General features: G+C 37.3%; 1 long non-coding RNA gene across 1 annotated transcript; it reads right to left on the bottom strand.

Moving 5' to 3' along the window:
* Positions 1 to 12439: 12439 nt before the first annotated feature.
* LOC128788440 (uncharacterized) lies at positions 12440 to 13990 on the bottom strand. Its single transcript, XR_008431081.1, has 2 exons — positions 13785 to 13990; positions 12440 to 12475 (listed from the first exon to the last, which is right to left on the bottom strand). It is a non-coding gene; the product is annotated as an uncharacterized LOC128788440 (long non-coding RNA).
* Between the last annotated feature and the right edge of the window lie 3259 nt (positions 13991 to 17249).

The following is a 17249-nucleotide window of genomic DNA, read 5'->3' as shown; positions in this document are numbered from 1 at the left end:
TTTAACTGATGTCAAAAATTTTTGCATGTGGCAAAGAAAGTGTTCTGAACCATAAACTTAAAGTTTCCTGTGGAGGTAACTGCTTGGAAAGAAACTTCAATAAGTAGAGGCTCCAGTTTTATTTTATTTTAAGCCTTCCTTAGCTGTGCAGGTCACTCCAAGCCTTTAAATAAGCCTGCTCCTCTTCATCAGCTTGATAAGGAATCAGAGCTGAAGCTTTAGGACTGGCTTTTGAAAAACACAATATCAGGTGTCTAAGTTAACCAGACTAGTTGCCACCCTGCAGCATTAGGTCTATCTGCAGTAAAATAAGGTTTATGAACGATGTAGCCACAATGAAATCAGTGAGAATATTTATGAAATAAGGATTGTAGAATCAGATCCTTATGATTTTTCCTAGTTTTGCCAAGACCAAAATAATACTTATCAAAAACTTCATACACTCACTGAATTGTGCTCTCTAGGATTGTAATTTCTTGTTCTCCAGAAGGGTTTTTTCCTATTACATTCCTACCTTCCTTTGTTGTCATCATCATTTTATTATGGCATGGATGCTCTATGGGCTTAAGATGAAGCCAAACCTGTTGGAGGTAACAGAGAATAACTGGTACCTGATTTTCAATGCAGCTGGGACAACAGCAACTGATACTATGAGTACAGATGCGGACTTGCTGGTCATAACTATAGAGGCACTCAGATTGGGCCAAGCATGGGAGAGAATGGATGGGTGATGTAGGCAGTGCCAGAGAACACATTTCTCCTTTGTTAACCTGGGATACTTCATTTAATGTATATATATAGGAGTATATATAGGAGAACATAAAGGAGAGTCTGGCATTTTGATCCATTCTTAATAGTAAATTGCTCAGTGAAACAGGAAATAAGAGTGGGCTTCTCCAAATAAGACAAGACTTAAAAAAAAAAGAGTTATTCCCTAACTGATGAAGTTTTTTGTCCCCATAATGGATAATTATGAAATAACCCTATTTTATAAGTGTTTAAAGATAAGAAAATACTCTCAAGTAGCTCTCAACTATAAAAGTAGTTCTCTTCTATAAAAGCCTGTGATTTGCCATAGAAAAAGCCCCACATACTGTATTTCATCTGCTTTTATTCAAATTTTTACACTGTATGCAGAGGGGCATCTCCTTATGGATGCAGTCATTCACCCATCTGGATCTCAATGGAGAATTTATGGGTGTGAAACTGCCAGCACTCAGCCATGCTGATAGTCAGGCTGTACTATTAGAGGTATTAAGTATGAACTTGTGTACCTAAAGATAGGAAAATGCTGTGGAAATACAAGTTATATGACTATGAAAGTCCACGTCCACTGAAAACACACTCAATGTTTACACTTGTTCATATTTATATGGGATTTTGTTTGCACGGAAGGCTGGAGATTTGAAAAAATATATTTGTGGTTTTTCTTTTACTTCTTGGAAATACATTTAAGCAACCAGAAAGTGAAACATTGGAATTTCTTAGTGCATAGTTCTAACAAAGGATGGGAGTGGGGAATGGATAGATTTTATTTGTAAATTAAATAAATACGTTTCTTCCATACCCTTGAGAGCTAGCTGATTTATCAGTTAATAAAATAATCATACACCACAGACTTGTGCTTCCAATTTATTTTAAAAAGAAATAACATTGAATTTTTGACATATATGAATACAAATGTAACACTAGAGAAAACTTTGTGAGTAACCCTGTATATATATCAGCAGCCCTGCTTGAATAACCTTACTTGCTTTTTCTCTGCTATTTATGGGACAGATTCTGCATAAACACTTATTTCTTCAACAATTCCTAATTTATGTGTATGACCCTATAAACCTCCATGTGACTACTGACTAGAAAAAAACCTATTCATCTGAATAGAGAATTTAGAATGTTTATTTAACACAAGTGAAAAGGAATTTAATTTTAAATCTGCAATTAGATATCACTAATATTTACACCTAACACCATAAACCTAAAATGAAATGTATTTATTTAAAAAAAACTGTGTCTGAATGGACTACTTTTCTTGCTTAAAAATGCTGATTCAGATACCAGAACTGCAGAATTTTGACAAATCCAGCCTGTGCCAGACGGAATTGTTCACATGCACCTCTCAGGAAAGTAAAGTCCATGTCTCCTATATAGACTTTTAAAAAATTTTCTTTGAATTCTTCTTACATTTTGTGGCCAACAGAACAACAGAAAACCATGTAGGAAGATTCTAAATAGAAGTAAGTGAATGGCAGAGCTGGGGTGTCATATGTCAGTCCAGCCCAGCAGTGACTGCATGAACACACTGAGCATGGATCAGAAATTCTTTGGTGAATATGGGGCTCATTCCTGCAGCCCTTATATGAATATCTAAAAAGCTTCCATGGGTCTGCTTGCATTAGTAGGAAGTAGTCCCTTGAGCAGACTGTGCCATTTCAGACCCTTGCTTTTTTTCTGATGTGAAGTTGAAATTTTTGGCATTCCCATCCCTTCTCCTCCTGTCTCCTGTTTTAATCTTCATCTATTTTTTGGACATATGCCTCTCCCTCTCTGCTCTTTAAATTCCCTCTGCTCCCTTCTGTATAACAGCCTCAGTTCTACTTTGTTATTTTTGTTGCTTGCTTTGTCCTCCTTCCATCACTACTCCAGACACTTCTCTCCCCTTTGCTAGTCTGTTTGGCTCCTTGGGGACCCTTAACACTCCCCCACAACTGAGCGGATTCTCATTTTCAGTGATATTTAAAAATCTCTAGGCTATATTCTCTTCTCTTGAGAGAAAATTAAAAACAAAGAAAAAAAACACAAAACAAAAAAAAATGCCTTTCTTCAGAAACTTCTCTAGCTTAAACTCAGAAACTTCCAGTCAAATTCTCTTTTCAAAGGGACCAAGGAGAATGAGACCTACAAGGATGCCAGGGCACACCACCCACTGAAGTTCATGGAGTCACAGGCAATTGCCAGAGGCCCTTGGTCTCAACTGATCGATCCCTTCTGTGGGGCAGAAAGCCTCCTCTCCCATGCCAGCAGTGCAGCCCTCTGACAGTGTGTGTAAGTGTTGGTGTAAAATTTGCTATCTGAGGGCCAAACAAGGCTGAACTCGAGAATCTCACTACTGATTCTGCTGTATTGTGGTTTTAGCCCAGCCAACAGCTCAGCCTTATGCACCCACTCCCCCACATTGGGGTGGGAAGGGTAAAAGTGAGAAAATTTGTGGGCTGAGAAAGACAGTTCAAGAGCTAATATGAAAGCCATGCATGCAAGTGAAACAAAACAAGGACTTAATTCACCACTTCCCATGAGCAGGCAGATGTTCGCCCATGTCCAGGAAAGCAGGGCTCCACCACATGTAACTGCGACTGGGGAAGCCAAGCACCATCATTCTGAAAATCACCCCACATTTCCTTCTTCTTCTTCCACCTTTATGTACTGAGTGTGGTGCCATATGCTCTGGGATATCCCTTGGTCAGTTGGGGTCAGTCCTTTTGCACCCTCAGCCTCCTCGTTGGTGGGGTGGGGTGAGAGGCAGAAAAGGTCTTGATGCTGTGTAAGATGCTCACTATAGTTAAAACTTCCCAGTGTTGTCATTTCTATTTTCAGCACCAATCCAAAACAGTCCCATACTAGTTGCTGTGAAGAAAATTAACTCTCCCAGTCCAGACAGGCATAAGTAGATATTTGAACATCAGGCCTTGGGGAGAGGCACACAAAAGTGTGAGGTGGAAGCTTATGCTTTCTCATGTATATCTGTGGAATAGTTATCAGGAAATCATGACGTGTAACACTGCTATTTTCAGATTACATTCTGACAGTACTTTCTCCTAAAAATATAAATTAGTCCATTCTCCTTCAGATGAAAACAAACCTGAGATGGGTGTCCCTTCTGAAAGTTGAAGACTTCTCTGCCCATCCTTCTTCATATTTCTTTGACCAGCATTTCTGTTGAAAGCCTCCAACTGAGACTACTTAAACTGTCAGTTGCGCGGTGTAAATCTGGAGTTAACCCCTCTTCAGTGCTCACAGAGGTTAGCCAAGGACAGATCCTTCCCTCATCAATTCAAGTGCTGAAGAGCACCTGGGGACCACCAATACAGACAGCACAGGCTCATGCCCAGTAAATACTGACGTCAGGGAGAAATGCCCGAGGCAGAATGACAATAAATAAACAAAAAGGAGAAAGAGAGTAAAGAATTAGACTGGAGAGGGGAAAAAATGAAGGAGTCAGAAGCTGGGGATGATGATGGCTTACTCGTTTTTGTACACTCCAAAGGAATAGGTACAGAGGGAACAGGATGGAACACTCACATTTCACCCCATAAAACATTTCAGCTAAATAATTCTATTGTGTTTAAGCCTGTAATTTAATTAAATTATTTACCTTTTTTTGGTCCAAATTTCATCTCAGTGCATGATATTTAGTAGTATAAGGATGTGTTGTCATATTTGATTTTTTTATTTTTTAACAAATGCCCATTTTATAATCAGATTAAGATACTTTGACTAAGCGGTTGAACTGATTACTCCACACCTCAGATGTGCTGGAGGCATGAGGTGAAATGTACCCGAGGTGTGCATTAATCAACCTTGCCATATAGTCTCTCCTGTCTCACTGCTTAATTAAATTCCAAACCAAATAGTTTTGGTGAGAAGGTTAGGAGAGACCACTTTTTCAAGTGGGTTTTGCAATAGCTGTCCACAGTGCATGGAAAAAAATATAAGATACATTTAGAACAATATTTTAATTTGCAATACTTGATTAGATGGAAAGAATGTAATGTTTAAAAAAAAAGAAATGTGATTAAGAAGCTTAAGTGCACAGTATATTACATGAAAATTCTGATCATAAAGAAAGGTAATATCTACTCAAAATTATAATTTCTGTACTTTTGAAATCAACTCAGCAAGAATTATCTACCCATATCAAATTGTAGCACTTGTCAAAATCAACTGTAAAGCATCTCAAGTGCTCTTCTGAATCAACAAAACAGATGTATAGCGATGTGAGGTTGCACTGAAATGGAAATAAAAGTGAACTAGATGCCAGTCATTGCCCTTAATCTCTTGAACCCGGCACTTAACACAGAGGATACCACAGGTCTTTGGGACACTGTTTAGAAGGGGAAGAAATCAAGACTTGAATCTTAATAGCATATGCAAAAACACTCTATAAAATTATTTTCTTTCTGCTATAGTGGAATATCATATGCTCAAAGACCACCTTTCCTTGTTCATAAACATGAGGCAATGTTTGAAACAGCATCCTATTTCAGCTTTAGACAGGCAAAAACCTGAAATATGTGAAACCTAAAAAGGTGTTTAACTTTTTAAAATAGCAATTAAATATGCTTAGAGGTTCAAAAGTCATCATCTCACTCCCTTCAATAAATTGTGCAATGATATTTATGGCATAACACCTGCAGTAGAATGAATACAATTAATATAGCCTGAGTTAAGGTTACAATATTCTTAGATTTTACTAGGGACTTAACAGATGACAAATGTCTGCAAGCATTGGTCCTTAGAATAAAGCAGCTCTAATCCCATCACCTAGGATGTGTGTCTAGAATGAGCTCCCCTGCAAATTTGTATAACTTGGTGTCCCTGGAATCATGATGAAAATGCCTGGTTTTTTCATCGGTTTTGTGATGACGGTGCTTTTCAGGACTGTGACGCACAAAGGGAGACTAAAGGGGGTACAGACAGCAAAGTGAGTTATAAATTATACATAAAGTGGTCTGTTTTCACCAGCAGCATTATGGAGCTGGCATGCACAGATGACTGTCAAGCCCTTCTTACTCCATGCTGAGAGAAGGTCCAGTTGAAAAGAAACTTCTCTCTGGGATGGACCAGAGACCCCAAGCCCCATGAGGGATGCCTGGAGGATTAGGCTCCTGCACTCACAGTGACATTCTTCTGTGGTTCAGTCCAGATGAAAAAAAAAAAAAAAAAATCCTCACAAAGAACCCTTGGTCTGGTTTGCTGCCAGTGCTCAGAGGCGAACATGCTCAGTTTTCAAGATGAAGATAGCAACAGCTACAAACATTTTAGACTAACTTTAACGTATCTTGACAAATTAATTCAGCTCTTTGTGGATTTCATCCATCATTTTCCTCCTTGTCTAGAGCATGCAGAAATAGCAGACTATCAATTCTAGCTCTTGAGACACAAATAAGTGTGTTTGAGACCTTTTGACTTCAGCACGTGTGAAAATTTGCTTGTGAGCAACACTTCCCCTTCAGGTTATGTCATGCAGACAGGATTGATTCATGCAAGATAGAGACAGAGTGGGATCTACTTTTAATTCAGTTACAACCACTTTCACGGACTTTCCTAATGCAGGATTATTAACCAAAAGGGCAGGTCCTAATGGAGAACAAAAGAACTGCCCATGAAGTCTCAATTTCTAGTTTTCAATTCTGTCAATTCACTTTCCAAGTGTTTTTTTTAAACATTGTTAAGATTAAATACACTAAGAATTACTCCAAATTTTCCAAATGTTCCAAAAGTGATTTTGCTAGGTTCCAGAGGTCACCAGGCTATTATAAAAACAGAGAAAAGAGGAAATTTAAATCTTTTGACAATACAAATATATATAAAACTCTAGTAGATACCTGCTCAATTCAGAATAAACCACCACCCGAGCAACCAGGAATGGTAGGAGCTGAAAAGTTAATCTGAAGCACAAGCAGAACGAAATAGTTCTATTCACACTTAGGTTCAAAGTGGAACCAGTCATGGCACCATACAGGCACAGGTTATCTGAAAGGTTGCTGCATCCTTCCCCTTCCCCAGTCTTCCATCCTTTCACCAACAGCAGTAGCTAAAACAGAAAGCCTCACTTACTCCCATTTTTCTCTTTAAAGGGGTTTTGTTTTGTAGTTATTTGTTTTGATTAGGGTTTTTTAGAAGGGGCTATTGGTGCTTTTGTTTGCTTGGTTGGCTGGTGTTTGCTTGCTTGCTTGTTTGTTTTAAAAGGACATTGTGGTTTTGTTTGACACAAAAGTCAGAAATTGGAGCACTTTTTTGCTGTGTTCTAACATTCCCAGAAGCACTGAGAACATAACAGCAAAGGGCTTCCTGTCAGCCTTTAAAGCCCCAGTAGAAATATTTCAAGAGGGCTACAGGGCTTTTACAAGGCAAAGATCTGAGCTGCGTCCCAGGGGCAGCTTCAGGCACCCCAGCATGAGCAGTCCACTCAGCACTGATGAAGTTTCACAGAGCAGGTGGCCCAGCTGGTGCAGGCCACTTTGCAGCAGGACTCCAAATACAGCCTGGTGCACAGAATATTAGCACAATACTTGCACCCTTGTCTGCACAAAGGACTACTTTTTCTTTCTCTCTCAAGCCCAGGGGAAGTCTGGATAAATGTAGCTGTTCCAGAGCTCACGCTTCTGTGCCAGGCCATGTACACTGAGATGGAAATGTGCCTCCAGCATTCCCTGTTCTCCTCTGGAAGTGGCAGCAGGTCCCAGCTACCCACCAGCTTCTGTTCAGGCTGAGCAGGAGCACTTTAGTGGTACAGCAAATTACTTTAAAGATACTTCCAGAGTGAATAGTAATTCACTAACTCCATAAACTTTTGAGACAGTTTTCAGCACTATATTTTTAATTTGGGCTGACACTCAGAATTTCTTCCCTGCACTGCATATGATGACACTTTGGCGAATGAATTATTTTTTTTTACCTGACCATGCTTCCTTTCCAAGCCAAGCACATAACAGAAATAATTTCAACTTCCAACTTTTGCCTTACAAAACTGCAGTGGTTGTGAAAGGCAAAGTGACATTACAGCTCCTGTCTACTTTGAATTTCTCGGCATATTTTTATTTTTGCTTTTTATTTTTTTTTCATTTGGTCTGCATGATCTCTGAAATGTTGAACAAAATTGCACTATCTGTTGCACCACAGTACATATATTGTTGTTCCCAAAGGTTTACTTATAACGTTCACAGCATCATTTATTTTTTTTTCCTTTCCCCCCATTGTAATTTCTGAACAGATTTAATACAACAGAAACATGGCTTCCACTGGGAGCTACAGGTAGAGCAGTTACAAAGTTCTCTATAATTGGTGTCTGCCATGGCTGCTCACAGTAAGTTATGTAAATCACAGCAAGGACCCACAACCCCTAAAGGCATGAATATTTTTTTTTTCATTCAGTGCAGAGGATAACTTCAGAATCTTAGTAATAGTCCCCTCCACATCAGGGATCTCCTTACCAGGAAAAGTCAAGGTCTAGAAACCGGCCATGTCAACTTTGCAATTTAAATCCTACTGTTAAAGATGGTTTGGTAGGTATTACAGTAAGTCAATGCATTGTAGGCAATATTAATTTTTAGGATGCATTTTCTCTTCATAGTCCTGCAAATCCATCCGCTTTTGTTTATATTCACTGTAGTAATTCCATTAAAATACATATTTGAATATTTACTTACTTTTCTTTAACAACTCTTTAATTTAAAATGAAATGAGATGTTGTCAGGGTTTCATTCTAAAAATGGAGTAATAATTCCACTGTTTTTCTAGTGATGTATTTTAGTTAAAATCATGTCTTCCAAGTGATTAAATGTGAAGTTATTATTAAATCTGTTTTCTTTAAAACAGTACTGCAAATGCAAGAATTTTTAGGTTAAATTCAATAAGTCAACTTCTTATATTTTTTTATTTCTCCCACAAATCTTGCTCTTATGGGTCATATATACCAGTTTATGCACTATCTATTAGGTAACTGAATGAATCCTTAAAACATAGTAATTGTCTACTTCTGTTATGGGGAAAAAGTTTCCTAAGCTAAAATCCTTGCTCACATTTCCAGCTTAATTCAAGAACTTCCTGAAGCCCAAGTATCAGGCAAAGCACAAGGGGCAAAAAAGCCAAAACAAAAAAACAAAAACAAAAACAAAACCAAAAACAAAACAAAAAAAAAACAAAAAAAAAAAAACCCAAAAAAAACAAACACAAAAAAAACCCAAAAAAGAAAACAAAAAAAAAAAAAACAAAAAAAACAAAACAAAAAAAAAAAAAAAAAAAAAAAACAAGAACAGCAAAGAAAAGATGATAAATGTTTTTAAGACAGTTGAATCTAATTCTTCTACTGCTCTTACAATTAAGAATTCTGAAAAAGAAAAATCTCTTTTGAGAGAGATTTTGATTGGGCAGATATCCACCTCAGGCTAAATCTTAATCTTATATAATAACATTTCTTATTTTACCCCCAACCCTTTTAATCTACTTATTCAAGAAAGTTAAGCTCAGCATATGTAGGTGGTTTTCACTGAGCACCTGTTTTTCTTTATAGTTTTAATTTTATTTTTAAATGTAAGAAGTAAATGCATACTATACACACACAATATAGTATTGCATGTACCTGTAGGCATATACATACACAGTCATGTTCAGGAACACACACAGAGGCTTTTGAAGAAAACCAGGTGTTTCTTAACCACACAAGGTTCATGAAGCAGTGTACCTTAAGCCTGTTTTGCAATGTGCTATTTTTCTTTGGACTCTAACTCCTGCTCTGTGTTGCTTGTTGGTGCATGCAGCATTACTAGGGCTGCAAGGACACGGCTGAAGCACCCTGGACTGGGACAGCCTTTGGCTCACCATGCCTCTCAAGGCTTTAAGGAAGCACGGATGCAGTAGACAAACAGACTTCCAGGAGGACCCTGGTGAGGAGATGAAGGTGACTTAAAACCTCTTCTTACTAACAGCTCGGGGCCTTGCACAGCACAATTCCAAGGGTACAGAACACTACCAGCCACTAATGAAGCCCAGGCTTAGTAAATTATTTTTCCATCAACTACAAAAGGCACCTACTTGTCCCTGTTTTTCATCTCTCTACCAGTTAGACAAGTCAAAGAACAGAAATGGAAGTACTGGTACAACTATCTAGAACCAATTCAGCGGTTCGGTGGTTCATATGTCTCTGTTCTCTATCATCTTAGAGGTAAACGTGAGCTATAATCACCCACATGTCATGCATAGCTAAATTGGTTACTGGCAGAAACATCATGCAATTGAAATTTTGCCTGGCCCTAGTCAATGAAGTATGTCTTCAGATAACAGATAGCTGTGTCTGGTAGAGATAGGCAGCCGTGGAAACCTCCTTCCTCTATGAAATACATTACATAGTTTACAGATTACTACTATTACATAAAATCATGCAAATAAACTGATTTTTTCACTTGAAAAATATTGTATGGAAAGGTCAGCAAAATGTATTCAGACCCTAATGGATGTGTGCAGCTCCTGATCTTGATAGATTTTCAGTGTTGCAGAATTCTGCAATTAATTTGTTTACTATTGATAAAACTTGTTTAATGCTTTTGCAGTCTTTTAAATGGCTTTAAAAATATGAAAACTATGATTATTTTGCTTTGGTTATCCAAAATGTTCTAGTAAAATTTCCACTCTCATTTCAGGCCTCAAATCTTAAAAATACAGGGCCTGGAATACTTATTGCCTCCTGCAGTATGAACCCCAAGGCAGAGTAAAGAGCACCTGATTTTCAAAATTATTCAAGCCTCCTAATTGCAGGTTAGGTTTTGAGTAGTTAGGAGTCCAAAGGCTTTCTGTGGACTGAAGTAATATTTGTCTGGAAAAAAATATTGGGGAATGGGCATAAAAAGAAATAAGAATTATACAAATTTTGCATCAGTTGGTTATGTCAGATGAGTTATAAGAAGGAACACTCTGACGTAAGAATCACATGAAGCTAAAACTTAAACAAAATTAGAATGGGTTTGCTTGTGGGTTGGGGTTCTGCAACCTCCCCCCTCCAAACTCTGGATGCTTAATTTCAGTTACTGGAAGTGTGTTTTCTACCTTCTTTTTATGGCCTTTTTTATAAAAGGTAGCTGCTACTCACAAAAAAAATTTGGGACCGTTCAAAACTTTTCACAGTTAATTAGTAATGCATGTAGCAAAACACCCGCCCTACCTCTGGGCCTTTGGGGTTGCCCTGGTTCACTTGTAACTGATTTATTTTTTAAGGTTTTCTGGCACACCTCCACCCCAGCTGCTTCCAAGAAATTTCAGCTCTGCGTCAGCTGGGAAAGATCAACTTCACATGCTGACATACAGAGGCAGCCTTAGGAATACTGGGGCCTCTGGTGGGAGGCGTCAATGGGAATCTTTGCTCTTTTTGCTGATCCGAGGATATAGTATCTGCCACCATACAGGGCCTTTTTTAGCATTTTCTTTGAAAGAACACTCACCTGATTATTACACTGTGTTTTTTCCTCAATGAGAAACAGAAATGTTATCTTTACCAGATTTGTGGCTCATTGCATAGGTCTGAATGGTGGATGGCTTTTGCAGGCACCCAAACCCTTTGTTAATAGCTGTTGAGATGCCAAAACAAACATGCTATTTTATAGTCTGGTTAAATTCTATAGAATACAAAAGAGGACAGAGAATGATTCTGATATTTTTCCTTATGTCTGAGTAAAGGCTTGCTCTGCAACTCTCCATTTGAAACTGATGGTCACAAATTCTACCCCTCTTCCTAGAGATATATGGCTTTTGGTGACTATTTTTATTCAGAACTTACCGCGAAAAAAAATTCTACCACGTTCCCACCTTCATTTTTCTTCCTCTTAGATTGCAGATTAATTTTATCCCTAGCCCTCTTCCCTAGGCTTCCATTTTGTTACCTTCTAAAATTTCCAAGTGTATCTGAACCAAGGGCATCTAAACCAAAAGCATTTTATCATTGATGCAAAACACTATAAAAAAAATGATATTTAATTTGGTCCATTAATAAAGAAAGTGTCTCTAATTGTAATGTACAGCACCTGATTCTACTTAAATTTAAAGTACATAAAGCCACTCACTCTAAGATACAAGCTGGCAGTGAATTCTACCTCTGGGTAGACACCTTTCCCAGTTTGTGTAGTGAGCTGAATGAAGGATTGTCATCCATTAGTCACGGTTTGATCCAAAGGTAAGAGGATCTGACAGGAAATTCTGTGATTCTTTCTTTTCTTTCCAAACTTCAACAACATTTCTCAACATATAAATAGTTTCAGAACAGCAATAAAAAATTTAATTTTTTTCAGAAGTGGAGGCAATAATAATATAAAGCAGAATGACAGTTTTAGCACATTGAAGAAAATGGGTGTTGATAGAACAACAGACCTTTGATTAAAACAATATTCTTAGTTTGTTTTTTGTTTTCCACACTTAGATAAGCTGAACAAGATGGTCTCAATTTAACTCTGCAAGATTACTCATTATTTTTGCCTGTGTTCAGATACTTACAGCAAGAGAATACTTCCAACCTGCACAGAGACTGTATTTTGTTAGGATAGCAGACTTGGTATGTTCCATTCAGCTTAGCACCATTAAGCTTCTAGGTCCAGCATTTGCTGTCTGCCACCAGGATTAATATCTTAGTATTTTCTTCCTAGTCTATGGTTACATTTCAAGAATTAAATGATCATTCAGAAAGTTGGCTTCAGTTTATGAGCTGTTAAACCTAAAAGAGATACAGTACGTCAAAATGAAAAGAAAGAGTTGAAGTGATAATCATTAATGTTAACTTTGTCCTTAGAGTCTTTATCACTTGACATAAAATGTGCACCCATTCCTGTTACAATAATTTCACTCATATTTAAAAACATTATTTTTTATGGAGGACCCAGAGGATATCTTTGTATTGTTTTGTCTTTCGTGAGAAGATGCTCAGAAGACTGAGAAGTCTGGAGACAGAAATCTTGAGTTTGCATGCCTGGGATGTCTGGCACTGACAGATGAAGTGAAATTGCCCCCACACTACCTCAGACCACAGATTGGATTTGGAGGCTGAATGACAGTTCAGCTCTTGTGCCCTTTCAATTTTTTCCTCCATTATTAAGGATCATCAAGGAAGGAGACTGATAGGATCAAATGAACTGAACTGGTTTGACTATATAGATACCCATTCTCTGGGATCCTGGCAGAAACTGGTGCCTGCCTTCACACTCATAAAGAAGCATCTGATGAGGGCAGAAATTCCCAAGCAACTTCAGGCTTGATTGGGCTAGCTAGGCCAACTGGTAAGCTTTTTCCCAAACTTGACTTTGTCTTTTTTAAAATGATTCCTTACCCAGGAATCTTATATAAGAATTTCATTTGCAATTATGAGCTTTTCCCGTGTATGTTCAAAAAAGCTCAAATCTACATTTATTACTTGCTAAATTATAAAAAAAATGTGCTAATAATTGTCTAATGCTAATAGGTGTCACTAGCAGCATTGCTTCTTATTGTGACGTCTCTCCCCCTCTGCTTATATTAAATGTAATTTTTTTCTTCTTTTTCTATAATTTTAACTTTTATTCACCTAGTATTTGGCATTCAAGTCCAAAGTTCAGGAAAATATAACAATCAGTTGAGAAATACTCACTAGACAAGTATTCATGCACTCTTGTATCACCTGACATATGGTGAACAAGCTGATGAATGACTCAGGATTTAAATGGTAATTACCATTCATCATTATAATAGACTTGCTAATTCATAAATTCTTGGTAAGCCAATTTTCTATAAAAAGGTTAATAATAAGAGTGGAAAAGAAGGAAAAAATAGCCCTAGTGTGATAAAAAATGTAAAAGCTAGAATATCTTCACTGCCACACATCCCTTCTAATGATTGAGTAATTTTGCACCGAAGTGCTTGCTTATTGACACAATACCACTTGCAGTACTAGGGCTCTGATGGAAACAGAGGAAGCCACAAAAATCCAACCAAACTGCTAAAGACAGAGGCTGAGGTGTGTCAGACAAAGACAAAGGAACCAAGGCACTTACATATGGCAAAGGCAGGCAGGATCCCACCCACCCATTTCCTCGTTTTAGAGTACTTTGCGACAATGTCACGTTCTCAGAACTGCTCACAACATGCACATTAGAGAAGACTGTATGGAAATGTTCCTGGCACTTCTGAGTGAAGCTGTGAGAAATGCATCTGAAGTCATCATGCTGCCATTAGCCTCTGAGAAAAAGGAACATTTAGTTGTCTCTGCTTTGAATAAAACAAGAAAAAAACAAAAACATGAAAAAAAAATTGCCCATTTTATGATCTTTATCTGGAAAAAACACTATGAATGTAATTTACAAACCCTGTGGAAAAAAGCAATGTAGACTGGAAAGAATGCATACAGGCAACACTGAAATTATATATTTCCAGTACTCAATATAGCACTTATTTGCCTATTAGATAATGAACCTAAATGTACACAAATGCAAATGCTTCTCCCACCTCTAATCCTTATGTCATCACATATTTTTATCATAAGAGGCCAATACGGGAAAGACTTTCTTGCCCCACCAAGGCATGTAGTTTCTCCATCCACCTGCATCTTCCTGCTCCTTCTCTGGGCACCATAGATGTGAAAGCTACCCTAAATTACACTGTAGATGCACTTTTTACTTCAGATGCAAAACTAAGGAGGCTGGTAATGGGGAAGAGATACATCTGTTTGCAAGGAACTGAGGGGCAAGAGGAACAGAAAATAAAAGAAGTGATGCATGGAACCTCAGTACCCTTCCCCCTCTCCACTGTTGCGGTTGTGCAGGGCACAAGTTCAAGAGAATGAAGCAGTCAAGTTAAAAGTTGAGGTTTTGATCATTTTAGCCTTCACTTGGAACCATGCAGGGAAACTTGCCCTTTCAATCTGTTGCGCATTGGGTATCAGGGTGATTGGACAGATGTTGGGCATTCAGGAATAAAGGATTTGTGTGGGAAAAAAAAACCAACCCATAGCTATTGTTCACTATGTAACACAATACTGGGATTATGAAAAATACAAAAATTTACTACAATATACTGTATGTTCAGGAAAGTTTATAATGCAGGTAATCTTATTGACTGCTTTCCTGCAAAACATGTAGCAACAGAATATGAAATGCCTGCCAAGCTAGACTCTCTTGTGCATGCATTTTCCCTTTCTGTCTTTCTCTCTTGCACAATTACATTATAAAATCTCAGAACTGATGTACATTTAAAAATGGATGTTAAACTTCAGACTGTACCTCAAATTCACAGGACTTTTTAGAAAGAAACAAAAGTTTGAAATATTTTTAGAGCTCCAGATTTTGGACCAGCTCATAAAATATAGAAAAAAGGATGTAAAACATTAAATTGTGCTACGCATGAGGACTGGATTTCAGAGTGTGTTTCTATTTGAAATTTTGGAAAATTTGCAGAAACTCTTTTCAGTTGTACTGATTACAAAAATTAGGCAGTGTGGAGATTATAAAAGACACAATGAGAGGGTATCTAGGCCATTTTTCTTTTTGTTTACTTGACAGCATATAATAGTAACTGCTTATAAAGAAAAACAGGAAGCATACAATATAATTTCAAAACAAAAGAAAAAAATACAGATATAGGGAAATTAAGAAATTGTTCTAAAGAGCAAAGATTAAGGTCTAATATTATAATGCAAGTACTTTTCAGGCAGTGTTATTAAGCTAAATACAAAGTTTCAGAATAATGCGTGTCTGCTATATTGCAGAAATGATCAACTTCATTTAAAGTGGCAGTAAAAAAAATTTATTACTGGTTTTCATAAAGAGAATATATCAAGCCTTTATATATTTGCATGACTTTTGTTCTAGCTCTCATTTCTGCTAAGCCAAAAGCTTGAAACATATATTATGCAATTTTTAACAAGTATCACTGCATTTTTTGTTTTCCTAGGGATACAAAGCATAGCAAAAGTCAGCTTTTGGGTCAGCTGCAATGGGGAGTTAAATTGGAATAAAGTGAATCAAAATGCTTATGCTCAGCCAACTGCATAATCAAAGGATAAAGGTTCCACTGAACAATTTAGTATCTGACTATTCTAACTAACCTTTTTGTCATAAATCAAAATAGTTCATTTTATTGTTGAAAGTTAGTGGTAACATTGGGGATAAAGAGAAAGGAAGAGAGCAGCACAGGTAGCTGTGGGCAGCATATACCAGTAAGGTCACACATCCAGAGAATCCTGTGACATCACAATAAACACGACAATAAAGCTCTAGTGGATTGGGAAGTCACTAAGATGACAGGAAGGTATCTTAGGACTCGGTTGTTCTGCACCATACTTATTTCACTTAATTATTGTATGAAAAATACAATTTTTAATTTCTAGGAAGAATACGTCGTCCCCTTGATATTTTGGAAAGCTCAGTTTATTGAAGATTTTCTATCACTGAATAAAAGCATTATAGGGTTTTAGCTTACATCACCATTTCAGAGTTGAGCTGCTGTAGCTGAACAGTGGATTATAGAAATGTTGCACTGACATTAGTACAGAGACCTACATGGTTGCCTTTAGATGTTTGAAAACCTCCTTTAAAGGGATTCATTTGCTCACTTTACTGTTTTCAGGGTTAAGTTCTAGAATCGGTCAAATATTTTCCAGAGGTTGAATGCTTGAAGCTCTCATGAATTTACTACTAAACATAAGCTATTGAATTTGATGGAAGATGAATGTAAATGTTTGGCATCAGAGCCTGTGTTGCTCTTATGGAAATTTTGAGAAATTAATGTGGAGCTGTGTGATTTTGGGAATATTTGAGGGTTTATATCACAGCTTTTCCTATGCTTTCACTGTAGGATTGTATATTGTTTTTGATGTCTGGGTTTTTTTTCTTTTAACAGGTGAATATTCTTCTTTGTAATAAGGTTTTCTACTTACTGATATTTTGGAAGGAGAGATGATCATGAGTATTTCTATCTGTGAAAATAGTTCTTTTTTGCTCCACAGAGCAATCAGTGCTTTGCCCTTTTTCACAACCTTCAGAAAACATTATCTTTATGCCATTGTATAAATCTGTAATTATTTTATCTAGAGTGTGTGCAGCCCTTCCCCAAAAAGGCTAAAATAGGACAAGAATAGTTACATAAAAGGTGATGATCATGACCACAGGTATGGAACAATTCCATATAACTGAAGCAGGCCAGAGAAGACCAGCTGCAGAGAAAGAGGGTACTCCATGTCACAAATGCCATGGTGAAAGCTAATACAGAGCAATTGATGACCACAAATTGTATGACAAGAATTGAAAAAATCAAGTGGAAATTTAAAAGACCACAAGAAATATTCTCTTATTCAATGAATGGTTGAAACTCTTGAAATTAATGACCATGAAATCTGTTAGCCATAGTGGTGTACCTACTGCCTTCTGCTCAGAAAATCCCCCAGCTATGAGCTGCAATACAAGGAAAACTTTCCAAAACCATTTTCACTATATCCATGTCTCTTTAATATTTACAATTATTCA

The sequence above is a fragment of the Vidua chalybeata genome, chromosome 5 (genome assembly GCF_026979565.1).
Source record: "Vidua chalybeata isolate OUT-0048 chromosome 5, bVidCha1 merged haplotype, whole genome shotgun sequence".
NCBI lineage: Eukaryota > Metazoa > Chordata > Aves > Passeriformes > Viduidae > Vidua > Vidua chalybeata.
This window is presented reverse-complemented; position numbering and strand designations above follow the sequence as displayed.